At 40.3% G+C, this 23825-nt stretch overlaps 1 protein-coding gene across 1 annotated transcript in view; it reads right to left on the bottom strand.

The window, feature by feature from the left end:
- The window catches only part of COL8A1 (collagen type VIII alpha 1 chain), a 149477-nt gene extending 126463 nt beyond the window's left edge, over window positions 1-23014 (bottom strand). The window contains exon 1 of the mRNA XM_042955872.1: window positions 22904-23014. The gene's annotated coding sequence lies outside the window, so the exon portion shown is untranslated. The remainder of the gene's footprint in view (window positions 1-22903) is intronic.
- Between the last annotated feature and the right edge of the window lie 811 nt (window positions 23015-23825).

The following is a 23825-nucleotide window of genomic DNA, read 5'->3' as shown; positions in this document are numbered from 1 at the left end:
TTAGGTGACAGCATATTACAGCAGGTAAAACTAGGGCTTTGGAATTAAGTGAAGGAGGGCTTGAGTTCAGGTTCTGTCACTGACTAGCCACAGCACGTGCTGTGCAAGCTACCTAACATTCCTGCATCTTTTCCTTCATCTACAAAATGCAGATTAGGATTCCTTTTGTATAGAATGGTCATGAATACAAAACAAAATCATCACATATGATAAATGCTCTCCACGGTACATGGTACAGAATAAGCAATGAATGGACAATACATTAGCCTGGCCTTACATTGTCAGATGAGGGAAATGAAGACTGGAGGTTAAGGCATGCCAGGGACATGTGGTTAATTACAAAATTTTTGATGGCACAAAGGGGATTTCGTCCACAAACTCAAAGTTTTGTTTTAAAACTATTTTTCTTTTCAATTGCTGTAGCACCTGTTTGAGAAAAGTAGACATGTCCCTTATTTGTGAGAGTGTGAGGGAAATACAGAGAGGGAAACTGGGTTATATAAGGATGTGAAACAAGTTTCAACAGAAAACTGAAACCAACAAAATTAAATGAAGCCATGCCTCCCCCAAACCTTCCACACTAATCTGAATTTTTGTTCTCTGAATGCATATATTACAGAGGGATGTATCTAATGTGAGGATCCAAAAAAGTTAGTTGAAGCTATGGATGTGAAAGCAAAACCACATGGACTGCCACACTTTATTTATCTGAGTTGTGAAGGGGAGAAAACCCAGTGAGGAGGCCCACAAAATGAATCAAATCCCAAGCAGGATTCTTACTTGTGAATTGTGAGTTGTGGCAAAATGTTTCCAATTTGGGACTCTGGTGACATTAGACTCCAGGAGCTAATGAAACATGTTGAAGCCCAAGGAGCTTTCTCAAACAGACATAAAAGATGGTCTCATCAAATGTTTCTGTTTTTAATTTCTCACCAGGAATGCATGTCATTTTTAAAACACTGTCCCTGCTCTTCGCCCATATGGTGGATTTTCTGATGATTGGAGCATTTAGAGAATGCTGTGAAGGTTCAGAGTGGAGTTTAGGAATTCTGGGTGTGAGGTCTCTATGATTTCATCAGGATTTGTGACGTGATATCCACAAGCTTATTTCAGCAGGTTTCAGATTGAAATCTAGAGTTTCTGATCAATATCTCAAGTACCTAATTCTATATTCAGAATTTAATAAGTACTTAGTGAGTGTTTCCATCACTGCTTACAAAAAAAAAAAAAAAAAAAAAAAGGCACTATGCTAGGCCCTGAGAGATGTGAGTAACAGACAGAAAATCTTTTTTGTAAATAACAAATAACAAGATGTTGATGGAACTTGTCCTCTGGCACTGAAATTGATGTGTAGGGTCCCAGTTGAAAACAGAGAAGTGGTAAATCTAAAAAGATCCCCCAATTGTTCCTCATACCCCAATGTGGCCTTACTAAGGAGATCCCAGAAGGACCAGCTGTGGGATAATCAAACTTAATGTTTCTTCTCGTCTCCATTATCCCTTGCCCTAATCCCCTTCTATCTAAGGAAGTGTGAGATGGGGAGAGTTAGGAACTGAGAACATCAATTGTGGGGGAGTCAGTGTTTCTGGTGAGAAGATTTTCCTATGAGAGGGAGGGAGATGGTGGATGCTTTCCACTCCCCAAAGTCCAGAGTGGGTGCCAGAGAGTGAGGGGCTCCAAGAACCTCATAGGAAGGTTGAGAATTCCTGCAGAAAGGGGGGCCTGCAGGCTCCAAATCAATGACTTGTGATGTAATTTACACTGTATGCAGAAAACAGAGGTAGAAAAATTTACGGAATGGAAGCAAGATTAGGAAAAATCTGAAACTAATTATTTTTTTTAAATGTGTGTGGGGCAAATTTTGAACATATTCTAAATTTTTAAAAGTTCCAAAGAAACCTGGCTCCTGTGACGGATCCAGGTATATCCCTTTCTGTGGGAAAAAACAATCTTAATGATCTTCATCTCTTTCTCATCAAGCTTGTTTCCTCTAGTATAAGTTTTTCATGAGTTTAGAAATCAGTTACAGAAAACAAAATAACAATGGTCATTGCTGGAAAGTAAGAATTATAGGTCAAAGACTCAGACTTGGGTTAATTGGGATTTGATAAATTTGTAGAGCCTATTGCAGGGAAAAGGCAAAACACAATACTGCCACCACCTGTTTGATCAGGACTCCTTTAAAAATCAACAACAACAACTGTGTATTTACTTCAGCTCTGCAACCCAATGTTAAAAAAACATTATGAGGACAGGAAACAAGAATTCTGAGGGGACTTGGAGAAAACAGAAGAGGGATGTGAGCCCTATCACCTTGGCCCGTGCTATGCCTGAAGAAACGGATACACATGCACTCTGAAGACTTTCAAACGGATGCTCTGTGCTTGATGGGATGGTTAGTAAAAATGACGAGTGATCTATGGTAGATATTGCCTTCGGTGAGGAAAGAATCAGTATTCCTCATTATTCTCAGCTCTGGTGGTCATATATCTGAAGCCCTTTACACCTGGATTCGGCAGAGTGGATTCTCCTACCTAGAGTGAAAGTTAGCTACAACACATCAGTCAGAGATGCCATTGTTTCTCTTTGAGCAGCTGAACCACAGTGGCTTGGTTACTTCCTGCCTGAGCCATGCATGCCCTTCTCCAGCAGCCAGAGACGACTGGAAGACAGACTTCTTGGAAAGCTAATGGCTAGTAGGCAAAATGACCTAACTCATGGTTTCAAAGCTGAGTTGATGCCATTCTGTGATGAGAAGCCTTTAGGAAACCTTTGAAGTCTGCGTTAGGAGCCCCTAATTCAGAGTGCTGCCCACCCCATGTCCCTCCGCCCCCACCTGGTACTCTGTAATTCCATTACCAAAAACACATTTCACATTGTTTTCTTGACCTTAATTGAACTGAATAAGGGTCTTGTTTATTTTTCTGATCATTGAATATCCAGGGCTTGGTAGAGCCCTGGCTTATTATAGTAGGCACTGAATAATTATTTCTTGATTGAACGGAGGAATGAAGAGAAGCTCTGAAGGACTGACATGGGTTTGAAGAGTTCAGCTCTGCGTGTCCTATGAGTCTGTGGTGGTACTTGCCCTTTCTTTAGCGACAGTGGAGACTGAGTGGAAGAATCAGAATGCCTGATCATGTAACATCTAAATGCGGACCTTTAAGCACGCATGGCCTCCCGAGTTCAGATCACTGCCTAGGAGAAGTGATGGGTTGGCTATTTTCAGGCCCAGTCAAATTTTGTAGGGGTACACAACATACATGTATCAGCCAGATCTCAAGAAACACAGAACAAGGTACTGCATATCTGAAATGTACATAGATATTTAAAGATAAAAATGCAAATGCTGGTGTGGCAAAGAACCTAAGGTCACACGGCCAGCTAGTGCCTGACACGGAACTCCATCTGGCTCTCTGGACCTCTAGTGCACTGCTGTGACCACCCTGCCACTGACTCACAAGCCCTTTTCTTGGTGAACATATAAAATATCGTGCTCTGCACACTGATATCTGAAAAGCATTCCAACAATTTTGGAACTAGATATGCTAATGGGTGTGAGCTGGTATCTCACTGTGGTTTTGATTTGCATTTCCTTGATGATTAGTAATGTTGAGCTTCTTGTCATGCATGTGCTTGTTGCCTATTTGTGTATCTTCTTTAGAGAAATGTCTGTTCAAGTCCTTTGCCCATTAAAATGTTTGTTGCTGTTCAGGTGTAGTAGTTCTCTGGCAATTAAGCCTTCATCAAATATACGATTTACAAATATTTTCTCCCATTCTACAGGTTGCCTTTTCATTCTGTAGATTTCATCTTTTGGTGAACATCATCGTCCTTATGTCCTAAGACAAACATGTGAATATTTCTATAGGATAGACTCTTGGGTGTAATTACTATTTCAACTTTTAAAAGTTGTACCAAGTTAGACTCTTACCAATAAATGTAGAATCATTCCCCCATATCCATTCCCTTGTCAGCATGTATAAGAGATAGAGTTTAAAAATTGGCATACACATTGAAAAGTTTATTTTTATACATAGCTACTCTGCTCGCATCATGGTTAGCAATTCAACAAATTTGGGTCAAATCATGTCCCTTGGAACTTTAACACATACATACAGGAAAAACCTAAAACTCAGAAATTGGTTCTGCCCCTAAACCTAGATTGAAAAGTTTTTACTTTCCTTTTACTAAAAGCTCTATAATTAGTTCTTTTACGTCAAGTGATTTACCTCAATGAATGGTGCCATTTAAAAATTGAGTAAATAAACCCACTCCAGTTCATAGCGAGAGAAATTATAGGAGAAGCCAGTATGCCAGATGATTCAGTGTATGCCAAGGATTTAATCTCTTAGCCCAGAATCCTTTCCTGCTTGCCAGCCCCACTGCAGCACCATAGACTTCCAGTTTCAGGGTCTGGAAAGGCCAAGCCAACAGAAATATCTGACACTGGGATAAAGGGCAACAGTGTTCCATAGATTTGGTGAGAGCTGTGTCACTGCTATGGAGATGAGGACCTGGCCCAGAAGGATATTTCCTTTGTAGATATGTTTTTAAAAATAATAATTATAGGAAGATAATAATGGTTTTCCATCCAGGGATCAGAGGGGGACAAAGGCAGTGAGGTTCTCCCCCTTTAATCATACTACCTGTGTAAGACCATATGAGATTCCCACACTGACATTAGGAAGGTTATAGAGAGCCATGGTGCCCTTATGTATTCCTCTTCTTTCCCTACTACACTTTTCTTACAGAGCACATGTGACAGATGAGCCATACTTGTGGGGGAGCACTTGTCCTCCTGTATGAGTCTGTGATGCAACACAAGCGTCCCACTGTTCCCAAGGTCCTCTACTGCAGTTTATTAAAAACCAGAGAAGCAGGGCCTGGTGCTTCCATACGGCTTTTCTAGTTTATTGGCTCTATTTGCTTGTAAAAAATATGTTTTCAATTACATTTAAAACATTTGATTCAAACGACTTTGGTAAAGTCAAGATGTAGTATTTTTTCTGCCCACATCACATACGTTCTGGTTTATCATGGACTTAAGGTGCAGTGTACTGACGTCAAATGGCTAGTGATAGAGCAGAGTCTTGGGAGAAAGGTGAAGAGCAAGCTTAAGCTATAAATAATAGAACAGTAACAAAAATCAGTATTTATTCTGGACTCATTGTGAGCATGACAGATTACAGGCATGCCCATAAACGACAAAACTATATGTAAAACCCAAAGGAAAAAATGAGACTGCTTGGAACATAAGATCAAAACAGGAAATGTTGGTTTGAGGTGAGCCTCTTTTCCTCAGATAGAACTTTCGAGATTTTTTTTTTTTTCCAGTCAGCCATATCTAATTATTTTTCTTTGACAATAATACAAAATTGGAAAGGGCTTTAAAACCACAGGCTCAGTGGGGATAAAGGGGACATTTTTGTTTTTCTCACAGGAGTAATAGCTTACAATGAATTTTTCATAGTTATTTATTATTAGCCCTTTGTGCAGGTCACAGACAAGGGAATATCGTTTTATTGAATGTTGATTAAATATGCATTAGTCCAGACAGAAGGCATAGATGGATTATGCTGGGCTATGCCTCAAACAGGAGAATGGAGGTCACAGTGACAAGTTAAGTGGGAATTATGATTAAAGTGCCGTGAAAGCACCCCCTCCCCCCAGACATAAGACTCCCATTGGGAGTCTAAGGGCCAACCATGGACAGCTATGCATTAGCTCATTGTGGATAAACCAGGCCAAAGTTGTCCTTCTACATGAATCATTTATCACACGTAAAGCAACTGGGGGCTCACAATACTGAGTTGGCCACCACTGGGGAAGGGTACTTGCTTCCTCTTCTTGTTCTCCCTACTCGGCCAGCTATTGTAGTTGTCCCCACTTCACACCTAGAGCTGTAAGTTGTATAACTGGGATGTTGGTTAAAAATGCCCATTTCTGGCCCACCCCATGAGATCCTGAGTCAGTAAGGCTGGCTGGGGGGTGTGCAATCATGACGCAGATGTTCCTTGGTCTATGCTATGACATATTCTTGGGAAACTGTGTCCAAGATGATGACGAGAGAGACTGGCTGGGGATTGTGATGATCAGTTTTTGCTTACAATATATTATGATTAGGGGCACCTGGGTGGCTCAGTCGGTTAAACAATATATTATGGCTATGGGCCTGTCTTAGACCTTTTATTCCTACCTTGCCCTGTTGGTTGCTAAAGACTTCTTGATTTCTGACTTCTTTGGCCAGACTTTGACCACTCTCCTTTTCTAAAACTCTGGTTGATCCTTGAATCTGCTGCTTCGTCTCTTATCTGTGTTTCTCTAATTATCATTCAGATATCCTTCATTTATTCCTTCACTCAACAAATATTGGGTGGGTATATATATATATATATATATATATATATATATATATATACCAGTTTCAGAGTCTGTGCTGGGGACACACTGCTTAGTAAGGCAGACTCAATTCAGGCCATAATGGTATTTATAGACCAGCAGAAGAGACAGTCAATTAATGAAATAGGCATAGTGAGAGTGTCGGATGCCATAGAGAGAGGTTGGGGCAATGTAAGAGCAAACAGCAGGGTCAGCTAATCCAGTCCTGGCCACACAGAAGGCTTCTGGGAATGATTAGGGAGCTGGGAGGTGATGAGAAGGCAGAGTATTCCAGGGAGAAAGACAGAACAGTGTGGATAAAAGCCCTAAAAGATGAGAGCTATGACACTTTAAGAGAAAACTGTGGGGGCACCTGGGTGGCTCAATCGGTTAAGTGTCCCACTCTTGGTTTCCACTCAGGTCATAATCTCACTGTTGTGAGACCAAGCCCCCTGCATGGTGCTCCACGTTGGGCTGCTTAAGATTCTCTCTTTCCCTCTTTCTCTGTCCCTCCTCTGCTCCTGCTCTTTCTCTAAAAAAAAAAAATAAACTAATTAATTAATTAAAAAAAAAGAGATGTATATATAAAGAGAGAGAGAGAGAGAGAACTGTGACTATAGAGTGGGCCTGGTGACAGCAGGAGGTATAACAAGGAAGGCATCTGCAAAGTTGGGCAGGCCCAGACCACGAGAGGCCTTATAAATCTTGTGATAGAGTTTGGACTCTAATTTGAGGGCCAAGTAATAGCTCTGAAAGATTTTCAACAGGGGTGAGTCACAACCTGGGCTGCACTGAAGAACACTACAGCTGCAATAGACCAATGGTGCAGATGATTCAGAGTCAAGGCCCCAGAAGGCAGGAGGGGTGGAGAGGTGCACCCAGAAAATATGTGAGAAATGTCTCTTCCACTGACAGGAGGGAAGGAGCCAAGGCCAGGATGGCCTGCAGGTAAGATGTGTGATGAGTAACAGTATGGTGAGAGTGGTTTTATGGAAACTTCCTCCCAGGGAGAAAAGAGTGAAGACCTTTGAAATGTCCTTCCAGCACTTTAGTTGATAGGGTTTTAGTACTGAGATAATTTCTTCAATTGGGTGATATGTAGGATAAGCCAGCTGCTCAATCTTAGTAGTCAAAGAATGACACTAGTGACTTAGAAATGTACCAAGACTTACATACATATATATTTCAGATTGTGAAAGTACTTTTGTACACTACAAAGTTGTATGACTATATTAGATAGCAACAGACTTTGAGAAAGCAGCATCTAAGAAAGCAAAAATCATGACATCTGATCAATGATAGAATGTAATAACCAACTTCAGTATCAGAAATCTCTCAGTGAAGACTCTCAGTGTATCTTCAACTTTCTGTACCATGTACAACTTTTCCTCCCAAAAAAAGGATGGAACCAGCTTTTCTAGGAGCAAAGCTACACCATTTTCCCATTCGTCCTAAAGGCAAGTTCAAACCGAGAAACCATCTTAAGGCTTGTATGAGTAAGGTCTGACAAAACAAACAACAAAACAAAGCAAAATAAAAAACAACAAAAAAACCCCCAGCAAACTCAAGATATCATTGAAAGGCAAAGTTCAGCCTCTTCTTCTGTCAGAAAGTTGATAACAGAAAAGGGCTTCAATGGGAACTGCATGCCTAAGCAGACTTTTCTAACACTGGACAGATTTGGAATGTGCTGTTCTTTCTGCTAAAGACGTTTTTCCACTCTTGGCCTTCCAAAACCCAGAGTTCAAAGCTTCACTACTACTTTTTTATGCGGGAGCAAATTGACCACAACACTATTAGAAAAAGACGTGAGTCAGTGTGTTTGGCTCTTTGTTTCTTTGTGGTGATCTTTGGAAAGGAAAGATTATAAGGAAAGAAAAGCAGGGAAAGACTAGCTTGCATCTTTTCCTTGAGGGATGTTTGCTTAAAAAATAATAACCCCAAATCAGACTATTATTGGGACTTACATTAAGCATTTTCAAATTTTGAAACAGGAACAAAGTCCCCCAGACCCTTTGTTTTTCTCATTACACAAATAGATAAATTGAGTCACTGAGCAGTGAGGTAATTTCCCTGATCTCGGCTGCATTAGATGAAAAGTAAGCATGAACTCAAGGCTTTGGATTCCAGGTAACTACTTTGATCATGCTTTTATTGGAAGCTGACAACCAAAAAGTTAATAATCCGTTATACTGCATGTTAGGGACATGAGGTTTTCTAGCTTAACATAAATTCTACTTCATATAATTTATATGCATAAGTGTGCGTGTATGTGTTTACACACTCATATATATTAGAATAGCCTCAACCTTCCCAAATCTTTTAGAGAATGAGACATGTTAGATAATTAAAAATTTCCCAAAGCTGATATTTTACAACTGTGAGGATCAAAATATGTTTGTTTTGATAACATCTACTTAAAATATGAAATTTCTTTAATTCTTAAAAGACACCACTAAATACATCAATAATTACATTCAGCCATGATTCAGTAATTCCCTCAGAAATCATGGGACTTGACCCCATGACTTCTTATGTCTAACTCAGTGCTTTTATACATGACACTACAATGGCTTCTCATAGGTGATTTAAGATCTTTTGGTTTTTTGCCCCCATAAATGACATGCATTTTGGTATTAATCAAAAGGGGGTTTTAAAAATACCCTTTAAAAATTAGAGTCAGGTTTAAAGTGGATTGTGTGTCCTTTAAAATCATAAACTGTACAGAAGACAACCTATAAAATGATTCCTGTTGATTATCAGTGGCGTTTCTTATGTCCCTTGTCCTATCACCACTGCGAATCTGTTTGCTAGAGATTAGTAATGGGATGCTATGAATGATTCTCTGGGGATAAAATGTCACTGATGTAGCAGTTAAAGAGGAGAACTCAGGAATCTCATCTACTGGTTTTACATTCTTGGTCCTTTACCCACAGCTATGTGACTTTGAGGAAGTTAGTTAACTCTCCTACATAGTTTCTTGTCTATAAGGAAAATGATTAGGATAAAATGCAATACTATATATGTATATAAAAAAAAGCTTTAGCATTCTGTTTGGCATGGAGTAAATCCTCAATACACATTAATGCTATTACTGTTGAATAATATCTTATTTGAATTCTATCTTCTTGAAAAGCACATTCTCAGTCATTGAATCCTTTTTGCTAACTAACTCTTTCAGATCATTCTGCTTTCCTTTGCTGCAGTTTCTGCTTTATGCTGCCAGGATGATCTGGATGTGATACTGTTAAGGCTCAGCCTGAATTAGTAGAATGAAGAGGACTTCAGGAGTGGGATGAGCCAGGTTCATATTCTAGCTCCAACATTCACTATCTGAATGATGGGAAATTTACTTAATCTTTCTAAGCCTCCACTGTCTCATGTGTAAATGTAGATAAAGTCATCCTCTATCTAATACAAATGAAGGAAGGTATATAAAACACACCATAAACTGTAAATTTCTCTACAAAGTTTATTATTGTCACTATCAATGTCTTCATTTTTATAAGTTCCCAAATTAAGATACTAACACTTTTGCTGATGTGGTGGCAATGAATTCTATTTTATAGAAATAAGGTACTAAGCCTCTCCAGTGTTTTTGCTCTGTTGAGAAGGAGTCACGGATTCTTTCTTTAGCCACTGGCTCACGTCTGCAGATGAGAATTTTATTTATATGTATTCAAATGTGATTTAAACACATGGTGATTCTTTTATGGCTAAATATAAAAAATTTACAAGTTAAATGTTATTGCTATCTTTACCATTTACTTTAGAGCTTGCTCATGCTACAATTTGTAAATACTTTACAAGGCAGGGGAAAATACACACCCATAATTATTTCTCGATGTTGTCTGGCTCATGATAGTTGGGTAAATTCTTTTATTTTATTATTTAAAAAAAAAGATTTCATTGAAAGTTTTTCCAGTCACTCCAAATAAACTTAGCTGTAAATGGAAAAGATACAGCTGATTGCTCTGGCTTCTTGAGCGTGTCTTCTGCCCTTGTCCTGCTCTTCACTGAGTCAGAAGGAAGGCATGCGGTGTGGCCGACCTCCGAAATCATTAAACATCTCCTGTAAACTGTTGCTGTTAAAGACTCAATCTGGTTTATTTTCTGAAGCCTTATTAATAAGTTAGAATCTAATCTGCAGCCAGACTGTTTGATCACTTTGCTCTTGGCTTTGCCAGCCACAGGATTTTATTGCATGGTTGGCCTGTTGGCATGATGATTCCTGAAGGGCCATTGGTAAGCCAGCAAGTGCCAGGGGCACATCATTGTTAAATTCCAAAGACATGTGACCTCCCTTGACCTTCTAGAGGGTTGAGCCTTCTTCAAAGAACCTCAGGGTGTTCACTAGAAATAGAGACAAAAATTCTCTGGGAAAATCTACGATATAGGACTACCTTCCTTCAGAAGGTCTTGGGGTTTCAGGGGGGAGATAAAAGAAAAATCTATTACTGAACTTGTTTCAGATAACCTGAGATAGTCTTTCTCTGTAGAACAGTCACACATAAAATTGAAGCATTTCTACGTGCAGGTATTTAAAACATGTTTTTCCCACAAAAGGGAAAAGAGAAGAGGTGGAAATGAATAATGGAGATTTCTCTTGGAGAGATTCAGTTGAAATCAGTCTATATTTTATTTTATTTGTCTAGTGATAAAGGACCCAGATTGCAGTACACTGCCATTCTGTGTGAGTTTAAGCCACTAAAAAAAAAAAAGGAAATACCATCTGTAGTATTTTGTTAAAATTATATATGTAGGGAAGAGGACTTCTTTTTTTTTTTTATTTATTTTTTATTTTTTAATATATGAAATTTACTGTCAAATTGGTTTCCATACAACACTCAGTGCTCATCCCAAAAGGTTCCCTCCTCAATACCCATCACCCACCCTGCCCTCCCTCCCACCCTGCCCTCCCTCCCACCCCCCATCAACCCTCAGTTTGTTCTCAGTTTTTAACAGTCTCTTTGGAAAGAGGACTTCTTTAAGATAATAGAACAATTAGAGGCAGGCATGTAGTCAAGCAATGCACTGAACATGAAATTTAAAGAGCACTGCTGTGGTCATGGCATTCCCCTGGGATACATAAAAGCTTCTTATTCAATTTTTTTGGTAGCTTATATGCTCACCAAGGGATACAAGACATAGCACATCAAAATGTAAATATTCTGTGTTGTCCAATACAGTAGGCACTATCCACATGTGGCTATTTGATTTTAAATTTAAAGAGATTATAATAAGGGGCACCTGGATGGCTCAATCAGTTAAGTGTCCAATTCTTGATTTCAGCTCAGCTCATGATCTCAGAGTTTGTGAGTCTGAGCCCCCCGTTGGGCTCTGCGCTGACAGCATGGAGCCTGCTTGGGATTCTCTCTCTCCCTCTCTGCCCCTCCTCCACGTGTCTGTGTACACACACACACACACACACACACACACACACATGCTCTCTCTCTCTCTCAAAATAAATAAAGTTAAAAAAATAGATTATAATAAAATAAAAATTTAAAATTTTGTACGTCAGTTCCACTAGGCACACTTCACATGCTCAGTTGCCATTATGTGGTCGGTGGCTATCATGTTGGGTGGCTCAGATATCGCACTTTTTCATCACTACAGAAAATTCTAGCAGACAGCTCCGATGTCTTCAATGCAGTGTACAGGCAACACATTAAGTGACATTTATAGTAAGTGCTTGTCAGTTGAGAAGTGAGAAGGATCGATGCAGACTGCAACATTTGGGATGACTTTAAGAAGACCTTGAGTTTATGGTTCCTTGGGCAAGTGGGGGACACTCAGTAGAGAAAAGGAAAGAGAATGTCTGGGCGAATAATAGCCCTTGTGGCTTAGGTCAAATTCCTGCTGTAGACTGGAGACAGGTGAAGATGGAAGCATGGGTTAGGTTGAGAGAGACTGAGATACTTGACTGGCAAATTAAGGTTTTTGTTCTATGTTTCATAATGTCACTCCGATTTTTGAGCAGAGTACTGACAGTCTTGGGACAGTGGCACCACCTAACAAGTAATTTTTCCTTACATAATTTCGTATATGGAAGGCCAATATTTAATAGTCGCTTACAAATGGGACTTCATCTTGTGCCCCATGGTTAGCTCCGGTGGAGTAACACTGTACGTCAATGTGTAACACTAGTAACACTATATGTGTGTGCACTGGTGTTAATGAACTTCGGTGAAACTATGTTTTCCTGGAACCATCTACAGGGATAGAGAAAAGCAAAGTAAGAGGCTTCTCATTCACCATCACTGTATTTTATTCCCCTGTCCCTTTTTTCTTTCCTCTTGTTCATATTTATTATGCTCCTATTATCTGTTAAGTATTGAGGGTGCAGAGGTAAACGAGACCTGAATCCTTCTTCAAGGAGCTCACCGCTCTGCACAGAGAACAAGCCCGTGCTATTACAGAGTGGACATGGCCATGACAGGACTGTGCACATAGTACTAGGGAGCGTGGTGGAGGTGTGCAATGCAGCCTGGGGAAGGCAGGTTGTAGGCATGTCTTCTCCAAGCAGAAGATACCTGATCTGAACCTTGGAGGAGGAGTACAAATTAATTCCATAGATTTAGTGGGAAATACTACATGCAGAGAGGGAAGATCAAGGACAAAAGCAAAAAAGTATGCAGAATGTGATCATATGGAAAGAACCAGCCCTTGTTTCTTCTTTTGTCTTTGGCATAACACAAAGGAAGGGCTTGAGGTATACTTATTTCTATATAGACCCTCACAGCAGGTTAAGGAGCAGGTGTAGACAATATAGACACTTTTCTAGGTGACTCACATGGCTGAGGGAATCATTTAAGTTGTCTTGACTCTCGTCAGCTGGCTATGGATGCTAATAAAAGTAACGCCAAAGAGAATGATCTGATGAGCCAGATTCAAGTTTGTTTAACGTGCCGTAATGTCTTTGTTCTGTCTGTTTCTCATATAATCATGGGAATTCCTACTGCCTTAGGAATGACATGCTAGGTTGTCACTCTCTCTCCCAGACTGATGCCAAGCAACTTGGGACCACTTGGGGAGAATTTATGGAGAAACTTTAGCCCTTAAAAATTACTCTAGGGAGAAATGATAGCTTTTTTTTTTGTTTTTTTTGTTTTTCTAGTTACACAGCCCTTACTTTTTTGGCTCCAAAATGACAGCATGCTTTTAGGAAAAAATACAGAAAAGAAAAAGAAATTAAAATCACAGTATTAAACAAGAAACAGAGCCAGTCGGCAGTGTCTAGGAACAGAGCCACTGGAATTCTCTCACTTTCCTTATGAGTCAGAAGCATTGTCACAGGGAATTGATGTTTTTTCTCCCTTTTATTAACACTAGAAGACACCATGAAAGGCAGTGTGGAGGAGCAGGAAGGCTGAAGTTTGGAATGTGACCTCGATGGGAATACTGGCTATGCCACTTCCTAGCTGTGTGACCCTGGGCAAGTTCCTTGACCAAGTAGAGGCTCCGTTTCTTTCCTCTTTAAATTGAGAATGGTAATATTGCTCTTGTAGGGTTGATTTAAGGAATAGAGATAAAGATACCAGTACAAGGTCTGATCCTATTAGACACTTAATAAATAGTATCTATTACTATAATTACAAATGATGAGCTTGAGTTCTCCTTTGAGTGACTATGAACTACTCATTTTCTTAAAGGAGAGGATGCTCCATTCTGACACTTTTAGGACACTGGCCTCCAGGTATAATCTTTGTGAAGGGGAAAGAGAATTACTAGAGTAAGGCTCTAAGAGAAACAGGGAATTTGATAGGGGTCGGAGGTCTGAGTGTTATCAATAAACCAAAGAATCCCTGATATAGCATGATATACTAGAATATCAGTAAGTGTGATCTTATTATAGGAGTTAGCTCCCTATTTATAGTGAGAAAGTAAATGCTCAAGGAAGAAGTTTGGCTAATGATCTTGGTCATTAATAGTAGTTAAGGTGAAACAATGATCAGATCAGAGACTGTTGAGCTAATTCATGAAATTACATAGGCTCCTTGTTTACCAAACTTGTTGCTTATTGATGATCATTACAATATCTAGACAATGAGAAAGAAGAAGGAAGGAAGAGATCATTTCAATCTGTCCAGTCTTCCTCCCTCCCTCGCTCCCTCCCTTCCTGCTTTCCTTCCCATCATCTATCTTCCTAGCTTTTCAAAATCTTAAGTTATTCTGGCGTTTCTGCTATTGCTTTTACTATGAAGAACTGAGCCATTGAACCAAGACAGGTTCATCATCTTCTTTTGTTTCTTTTTCAGCTGGGCTTGGAAATTACACCGGGATTGTTTCTTACTTTATGGTTTGACATAGCACATAATTTGTGTTATATCTGTGATACTCAATGTGTATTACATAATGACTAGCAATACTGACTTTACTATGTCCCAGTAGATCTTGAAACAATGACGTGGGACAGTGATTCCTAAACTGTTCCCAAATTTTTCCATAGAATACTGGTTCCAAGAGATGCTCTCATGGTGGGAAGGTGTCAGCAAATAAGTTTAGGGCACACTACTGACTGTAACATTTTCAAAAAATGAAAATATAATTAGCATATTAAGGTCTTTGTGAAGTCTAGCAGTGAACAAAACTGATCACGTTGTTTTACTGAGTGTTTCTGAAATGTAATAGACCATAGAAGCTTTTTCTGTATAAACACATAGTAATATCTCAGGTACTACTGTTTCTGAAGCACACTTTGGAAAACGTTGAAGAAGTAACACTTGGGTTTTACATAATATAACATCATTGTTGAAAATATCATCTTTCTTTAGCTAAAGTAGAATTTTAAAACCACAAAAACTCTTCCGTGTGTGGGGAATTAGCTTTTAATTGATATCAAAATATGGACAAGTGAGCATATAGGCCTTTTGAGATTCTTAAGCCATAAATTAATTGTTTCTTTTCCCTCTTCTACTTACCCTTGACCTTGTCTGGATTCTGGACACATGAGGAATTGTCTTTCGTACTTTAAGAAACAAAAATGTTCTTGCTACATCTTGGAAGGTTATGTGCTTATTTGGAATTTTATTCCATTTTGACCTGATTCTGCATAAATACCATGAGCCATTACCAGGTGTTGTGAGTATAATCTATTCACTATATAAGTAACAGCAACCATGTATGTTTAAGGAGTATCAGTCTGCAAAATGATTGGCAACACCTCAAGTGTCTCTAAATGACAAAGACAGTGGTTATTTGAAAATTGCTCTTCTATTTAAGATAAATAAATTAAGGCACAGAGATGATCAGTGGCTTTCCAAAGATCCCAGAAAGAGTCAAGGTGTTTCTGAGATTAAAACGCAAGATTTTCTCAAATGGGGACTTCTTAGGCTACGTGCACACAAACTTTATAGGTTCGTCTCCACTGACCTCAGAAATAGAAAGAGGACTGCTCTGTATTCCTGTGGATGTCATAAGTTTTAAAAAGCAAGCAGCCCTTCTCTGGTGTGCCAGGGATTTTTCTTTTATGGTCCTAATTGAGCTCTATCCCCCAAAGGGTTCTGAATTATGCAAGTGTCTCAAGTCTTAACAAGCCATCCCCAACACAGCTGTGCAATGGAAGTGTTCAACGGAAAGGTATTCACTTCAGTCTAGGCAAGGCTCTGGCTGCTCCCTGGAGAGACCCGGATCCAGGAGTGCAGATTCTAGGCCATCTCAGAGAAACCTGTTGGGCCCATTTCTGCCTCCTTCTTTCTCTAGGCTCCCTTCCTGCTCTTGTTGACAGGAGGGTCTGGTCATGGCAGGACACCAGGACTTCCCCTTTAAAACTCATGAAATCTTCTCAGTGCTTGAGCCTCTCTGCTCTTCTCTCCCTGACCCCACCCCCAGCTTCCAGAGTTTCTTTCTCACTGAGTTGAGCATTTAGTCTGGAGCATTTAGTCTTGGCTGGTGGTGGCCTTGGAAAGAACATTTTCTAAGATTGCTTTGGTTTTCTTTCAAATAAACCTCTACAAGCCTGGACATTTCTGGCATTGTTGAAGCGCAGGTGATTTATTCCTAGAGGCTTAAATTGGTATTTTTTTTTTCTCAAAAAGAAAACCAACAATGTGATATGCTCCTATTGTACACTTTAGCCACTGGTAACAAAGGACACCTGGCTCTGTCTTTTATCAGAAGAATTCAAATCTAAAAGGCCCCCTCTAGGAACAAGTCAGTTTTTATTTTGAGACACTCAGCCCCGTGGCTCCCTCTACTGGTCAATGACTTCTCTCCCCACTCTTTCCAACCTGAGGGGATTGGAATAAACTGGGAGCTAGAAGGGGAACTAGACATGTCGTTAGATTAGGAATTATGGATCCAATAGCATATTTTTGCTAAAGATCTCCTTTTATCTCTTCTTCTTCCAACCTCAATTTTGGCCACCTAAGCCACAAAGTCTTAGCTCTACCTAGCATCTCCCTTCATGTAGGTCTTGGCCTTATCTTTCATCTGCCTTTTAACAAGAGGCCACTTGTTTGGATTTATAGCACTGATGAACACCATGACCTCTGGATTTGAAGACTAGTTAATCGCTAAGTAAAGATCGTTAAAGAAATATAATGGTGTACGGTCATCAGTTTCAATTTATGAACCAAGTTTAGATTTATCTTTTTAGAGTTCACATGGCATGATAGTTGGAGGAACATATGAAATGGATCAACTGCTGCCAAGATGTCTTCCTGCTGCCCCAGGACAATGCTCTTGAGCCAGATGTTAGGATTCAGTGTCCTCCTATGGAACTGAAGGCAGTTGTGACTTACCCACTCGGCTGCAGGGTAGCATAATTTCTGCATAAGCCAGCCATAGTTGCCCTAGTACATGAAACCTGAATTACGGAGGTCATTGGCCCAGTCTTTCAGAAAAACAGCTGTTTTATCTAGCTAACAGAGAGGACTGGAGAGGCGCCCCAACAGGCTGGACACATTTTACTTCCCAGAGAAGCCAACAGCTGACACCCACACCCAGGCCTATTCAGTTTGAGTTGGAAAAGTAGCACATGAAGTGATTGTCTTTAATCTCGGCACATCAAGTGATGCCAATGCCTAAATATCCTGTGATGTAAACACATCAATAGAGAGCTTAAGAGACGCAGTCTTCAAGAAATTTACTTAAAAGAATGTTTTCACGATTATGCTTAGTCGTAGACTATGTAAATTTTAACATACAATAAATCAATTTCAGAAACAAAAGTACTATTTCAAAGATACGCAAACAATTGTCAGGCTTTAGGGGAAAGTGAAGAAGCATCTGGGGTAACATCTGTCTACTTATTCAGGGCAAATTGTTTCCAGAAATGATACAAGAATATTCCTTTTACCTTCATCATTTTCTATGTTGGATTAGCTTTGTGTATCACCAAAAACTGTATTTGTATCTTAGCAGAGAGCATTGTGATGGCATGACTTCCATGGAGTTAGTATTGCTGGGTCAGTCAAGTCAGGGGTCAGATAAGGCTCTTTTCCCAGCAGAAGTTCAGTCAAGGGTTCAGAAGAGTTTTAATAAGATGTAATACTTGTAAAGCTTTTACCCATGTGAGTCAGTCCTCAACTGGCGTTATACTGAAAGGAGGCTGACCCAAATAGGATTTTATCTCCCAAACATTTGACAGGCTCTTGGATCAGACACATTAAAAATCTCTTCTTTAGCACCTCAACTCTATGGAGTTTCTCTCTCCTCTGTCTAAGGGAATGAGCCCTCTTAGCTACAGTATCCTGTCTCTACACTCTTGGCCCCTTAACCCCTCTCCTCTGACATGACACATTTCATGCCTACACCCCTCCAACCATATGTCCCTCAAAGTCTCCTCTGATTGTTCTTTATGCATATTTTGTCTTTTTTCTCATTAAAGACCTGGGAAGGAGTAACGTGGTTATATTGGCAACACATTGTCTATTGAGTGGGAGAAGAAGAAGGTTATTATACAAGAAAACATTTGTTCTGTCACATAAATGTTGGAACCAGATTTTAAGAGATCTTAGATACATACTGTGTGGGAAAGACACACTATAGTTATCTAAGACAGACCACTGTTTGAAGAGTTTGACTGCACGAAGTGTATTCCTGGTTCTGCTACACACGTCTGGGTGACCCTGGGCATGACATCGACCTCTCTGACTTTTGCTGTAAAATTAACATTAGTTAAAATTAGCCCCAAAGATCCTTCCAGCATTTATATTCTGTGTTTCTCTCAATAAGTTTAATACCCACGAAAGGGGAATAAGGACTAGATAAAGTGTTTAGAAACGTCACTGCAGAGGGCCTGTTGGAGGCAAGTAGCAATTTTAAATTAGATTTCTTCTAGATAGATGAATGAAGCTTGACAAAAATGTAAAGCCTTTTTATTTGTCGGAGTAAAAATTTACAGTCTGTTTAAGAGAAGTATGAGACTTTGGGTAATGAGAAAAGCCACAAATATGAGTGGTACTCTAGAAACTTGATCTGTAATCATTGAAAAGAGATTTCTTCCACTGAAAGAAAAATGGGGTAGCACGGGGCAGGGGGGGAGAAGGGAAATGTATGCATTTGCAAATCCCATGATGAAGGAGAAAAGGGCAGTTTTCGTTTTCTAGGAAGAACCATGGAAGTGGACCCAAAATTAATAGGGGAGATTGAAGGTGAACCATCAGATGTCTTTTAATATTTTATATAATCAGCTATAGGTGCTGTGAGTTGCTTTTGCCATTATGCTACACTGAGCAGTTAGAATTCATTATTATTTTAGCTGATTACTCTATAATCAGTTTTGGGAAACATTTTTGTTTCAGTCACCTCAGTTTGATTCCATGCAATTTCAATGGCTTTGTGGATTTGCATACACAGGGCCCCCAGATTATACATTCTGACCTTGTGTGACTCCCTTTAACCCCCATGCCACAAATCTATTTGCTTAAGGATAGATTCTAAAGAACCTCCTTCCTCAAATGGGGAACACAGTTGCCAAAGTGATAGTGGAATGTCTGATTAGTGCCTTCTCTGTTTGTTGGTGCTGAAGTGTGGTTAATTTTCTTTCCCGCTCTTCACTCCTTGCCTCTCTGGAAAGGGCAAGTTTAGCAGAGCTCTCATTTAGTATTGTGGGGTATAAACTGGTGTTAATGACTGCCAGGTCATTGGAAGATCTTTTTCATTATATCCTTAGCATTTTGTAACCATTTGTGAGCTGATCTTTTTATTATTATTATTTTTTAAGTTCTACATGCTTTGGTTAGCAAAAGGTCCATTTTACAAAATGCTAAAGTAAAACATTCTCTAAATTCCAAAGAGCATTCGTTCTCCCCTTAACCTTCTCCTCTCCTCTCCTCTCCTTTTTTTTTTTTTTCTTTTCACTCATAATTAGAACAATGCACCTCTCAGAAGACTGGATTCTAGTCTCAAGATCTGTACCTTCTTTAAATTATGCTTATGTGTGTTTATGAAGACTTGATGGATGAGAAGGAAGTCAAGGCATGAAAAAAGGCTTGGTTTTCAGAGGATTACTGGGAGGACCAGAGGTTGGGAAATAAGTGTTTATCTCATTCACTCTGCAAGTTGCCATACCAAAGAGGGTGACCATAGATAAGAAGGAGTAATTTGCTGCTTCTAACTTCTCACTTGCAAATAATCACCCAACTTTGGGACCTTTCGGACTGTTAGGGGTGAGTTTGTTGATGTGAACCACCCATTAATGTTCTGAGGGTTTTTATACTCATAATATAGTTTTAAAAAAGCTGTAACTGGCAAAGTCCTAGGGGTTTTAATGTGAGGTAGACCTGAAATCGTTTTGGTCTTTAGAACTGGGCTATTCTCCTCTGTTAGAGTAGGGCACAGAAGAGATGGACCTTAGCGTATTGGTGGAAATATACTTATTGATTTAAGACAAAAACCAAGAGCAGATATGACTATTTGCTCTTCTGCACCTCTTCATATTTCATACAAATAAAGGCAAAAAGAAGTTGCGTTTATAACACATTCTGCTCTTTCTCTTCTCCCAGGGCACTTCCTAGGAGACATTCCTCTTGGCTTCCCACTTGGTTTCATCCCCATTCTCCTCTTTGATTTTCATGGGTATCAATGGACATATACTGGGATACACTTTCTGGTCGTTGGAAGAATAATACTGTTTTGTAATTGTGACAATAGGAAAACAATCCAAATGTGTGTTTCCCTAGGTTTAGCAGGCCCTTGAAGTGAGCAGAACACCTTCTCTGTGTCTCTAGTGAAAGGAAGCTGCTCATTTTTTCTTTTTTGAGAAACATTAAAGGAGTTGGTCAAGCCAGCTCGATTGGTGTTAGATAGGTATGGTCATGAACCCAATTCAGGAGCAGCTATATAACGGCAGAGAGAAAAGACTCATGTGAAGTCTCCACATTCTGTGCAAAGGAGAGACATTGGGATGGCTACTACATGAAACCCAGCACTGATTTTTCTAAAGACTTAAGAAGTCTCATCTTGCCTGATATGTGCCCTCTAGGGAAAGACTCACTTTAGGAGTCCAGTAAAGGGCCCTGGGAAAGTTAGGTCATGAGCCATCTACATGATCTCACCCAGTTATTTAGGGTGTTGAACTTGATGCCACATGGGGAAGGCAGTTACTGTTAAATGGTTCGTAGCTGGTAGAGTGGATTAGCTGCCAGGAAAAGCAGAAGCAAACTCTGGGAGAACACTTTTCATCCCCAAATTTAGGAATAACAGGAGCTCTTTTACATTGGAAACACTTTTTTTTTTCTTCTCCCAGAAGAGATAACTTCCCTCAAGGGAAATCTGGTGAATGAAATGCATTTTCACTATTGTGATGATGGGTTTGAGTCCGGCATAACCATAAAAAAGAATTAACTTGGACATACCACACACTTGGTTTGGCCTTGTCCCATACCTGTGCTCTTGTCATGGTTGATTAACCACTTACATCAGATATGAAGCGAGCAGTCTGCACTGTGGCTGAAGATGAAAGGTATTTTAATATGCTCAGGTCACATACTATCTCAGCCAATAGTAATTTTATATCATTTTCTTAGAGGAAACCACACTCCTTGCAATAATTTTTTCCAATGAAGCAAAATTTTACATGACAGAAACCTTTATATGTAATTCTTTCATTTGAATCACAGCATTGAATTCCTTCCCTGCCAAGCAGAATTTTAATACATCTTTATTATTTCCTTTGATATGCAAATGATACGGAGAAAAGCTTTGAAAGACCCTCAGTTAAACTTCTGTTGATTCTACCTTCTTTAATAGTGAAGAATTATTTACAGCTCTGGTGACTTTTCCCTTTTTAAGTGAAACAATATACACAAACCAAAAAAGAAAAAAAAAAATGAAGCTTTTCCTCTTTTACTTTAAGAATCTTAAGGGCTGAAATAGTGGGTTGGTTTCCTGACCAAACCTTTGGTTTGCCGTCTCTAAGCAGTCTTGTGCAATTAATTCCCCAGAGGAAATATTTGAAGAGGGTTTTTCTCCCACATGAGAGAGTTTCATCCCACACAGCCCACAGATTTTGATGGCAAACTTCATGGACCAAGCGTCTGGTTTTACAGGAGTAGCCGTGGAGCTACTCACAGAAGCTCTCACAGGTGCACGGTACTCATTCGCCGACCTCAGAAACAGGAAGGTATGGCAGTCTTTAAATACGATGCTAGCTTAACTACTGGGTAGCTCTAGAATCCAGTCCTAATCAGGTCGATGTTAATTTACTAGATGAGGGAAAGGAGGGTGGCAAGCAGGGTTCAAACTTCCAAAGCCTTCAAGTTGATTTTTTTTTTTTTTTACAACCGTCTGGTGTACACAGAAGAATTGTATAATCTGGCCTGTATTTTTCTCTTGCTGTGAAACATATTGAAACGCTTTATGTTTAGGTGTATGTATAGAAATTCATGAAGTTTCTTTATACACTTTCTGGGTTCTGACACCGTTCTCATTTTAGAAAGTCTTGAAAAGATAGCTTTGTGAGAGCACATTTTGCCCCAGCTTGTAAATTTGGGTTTGTTCTTTCCTATCTACCAGCCACCTGATTACTGTCCCTGTGCAAAGGGCACCCGTTCACATCATTTTTTCCAAGCACTTAAACCTGGAAAGATACTTTTTAAAGGACTCACAGAAGCTGTCTTAGGGGGTTTGGAAAACATCGCAAAATTGTTAGCAGACCTTTTGACTGCTATTTTTAGGAAACTAATTGTGTTCTTCTAAAGTACGTTTTTGACAATGGGACAAAGTTTTCCTTGCCCCCACTGATATATGAGATAGTTACAATGAAAAGCGTAAAACACCCCAAACAGATACATTTTAACTTCAGCAACAGTCAGCAAATGGGGAAAAGTGATTTAAAAAGAGAGGAGGTTTTTTGCAGTATTTATGCTGCTGTTTCTTGCCCAAAATGAACTTTTATTTTACCGTTCAAACAGAAGTTTGTTTTCCAACCAGTTGCTAGTTAAAGGAGCAGCTGATCTGGCATCCATAAGAATCAGGTCGAACCAAACGGTAAGCATGTTGACCAGAGGAGACGTATTTCCCACCCCCGCAGCAACCCCCATTAGGTCAGATGCCTGCAGAAGTGTTCTCTTACCTTGAGCACGTAAGATCCGGGAGAGAGGCTGGGGGCTCCCACAGGAGAGGACCGGGAGAGTGCTCTGATCCTCGGCTGGTAACATGCACTTGGCTTTTATGGGCAGGTGGGAGGGGCTGCTCCTCATAGTAGGTGGGCAGGAAAGGAGCGGCGGGCGGGCAGCCCTGGGTGGAGCTGGACACTCTTCTCTGGGGAGGGGCGGAGAGGGCAGAGCAGGAGCCCGAAGGAGGGAGGAGAGACGGAGGGGGGGTGGGGGTGGTGTAGAAGCGGTGGAAGGAATGGAAACGGGAGAGGGAGGGAGAAACAGAAAGAAAGAGAGAGAGAACGAAGAGAAATAGAGAAAGGATGTAGATCACAGAGGGAAAAAAGGTTGGGGAGAAAATGAACAGGAGACAGAGAGACCAGCAAGATCTGGAAGGAAAAGGGAATTGAATTATTTTGTTTTTGTATGACTTTTTTTTTTTTTTTTTTTTTTTTTTTTGAGAGGGGAGTTGTAGGTGACTGTGATGACTAAAGGTGTTTTCTGTGAATTTGAAACACTAAATAACGGTTCAGGGAAACGGAAGGGTTCTTGAGCGAGCCACGGAGGGGAAGCGGGGCGTCCGAGGAGCACGGCCCGAGCGCTGGCGGACACCCACCCGGCAGCGGCGGGCGCGGAGCGGAGCGCAGGGTGCGCAGCAGGCGCCCCCCGCGCCCCCGGCGCCCGCAGCTCCCGTGCGTCCCGCCTGCCCGCGGGTGAAACCCGCCCTCCACTCCTCACTCCCACCAGTGCTTATTTGACAAGAAAGGTCTCCCTGTGCTGCCGGTACTGTGCAGCATCCCGAGGCCCCTTTGAGACTTCTGCAGCATTAAGGTAAATCCAGCAAAGGTTCGGGAGGATCAGCTGAGATTGGCTTGTGGGGAAAGGAACCTCAAACCCAGC

Source organism: Panthera leo, chromosome C2, assembly GCF_018350215.1.
Source record: "Panthera leo isolate Ple1 chromosome C2, P.leo_Ple1_pat1.1, whole genome shotgun sequence".
Classification (NCBI taxonomy): Eukaryota; Metazoa; Chordata; class Mammalia; order Carnivora; family Felidae; genus Panthera; species Panthera leo.
Note: the sequence above shows the minus strand (reverse complement) of the source record. Positions and strands in the feature narration are given on the sequence as shown.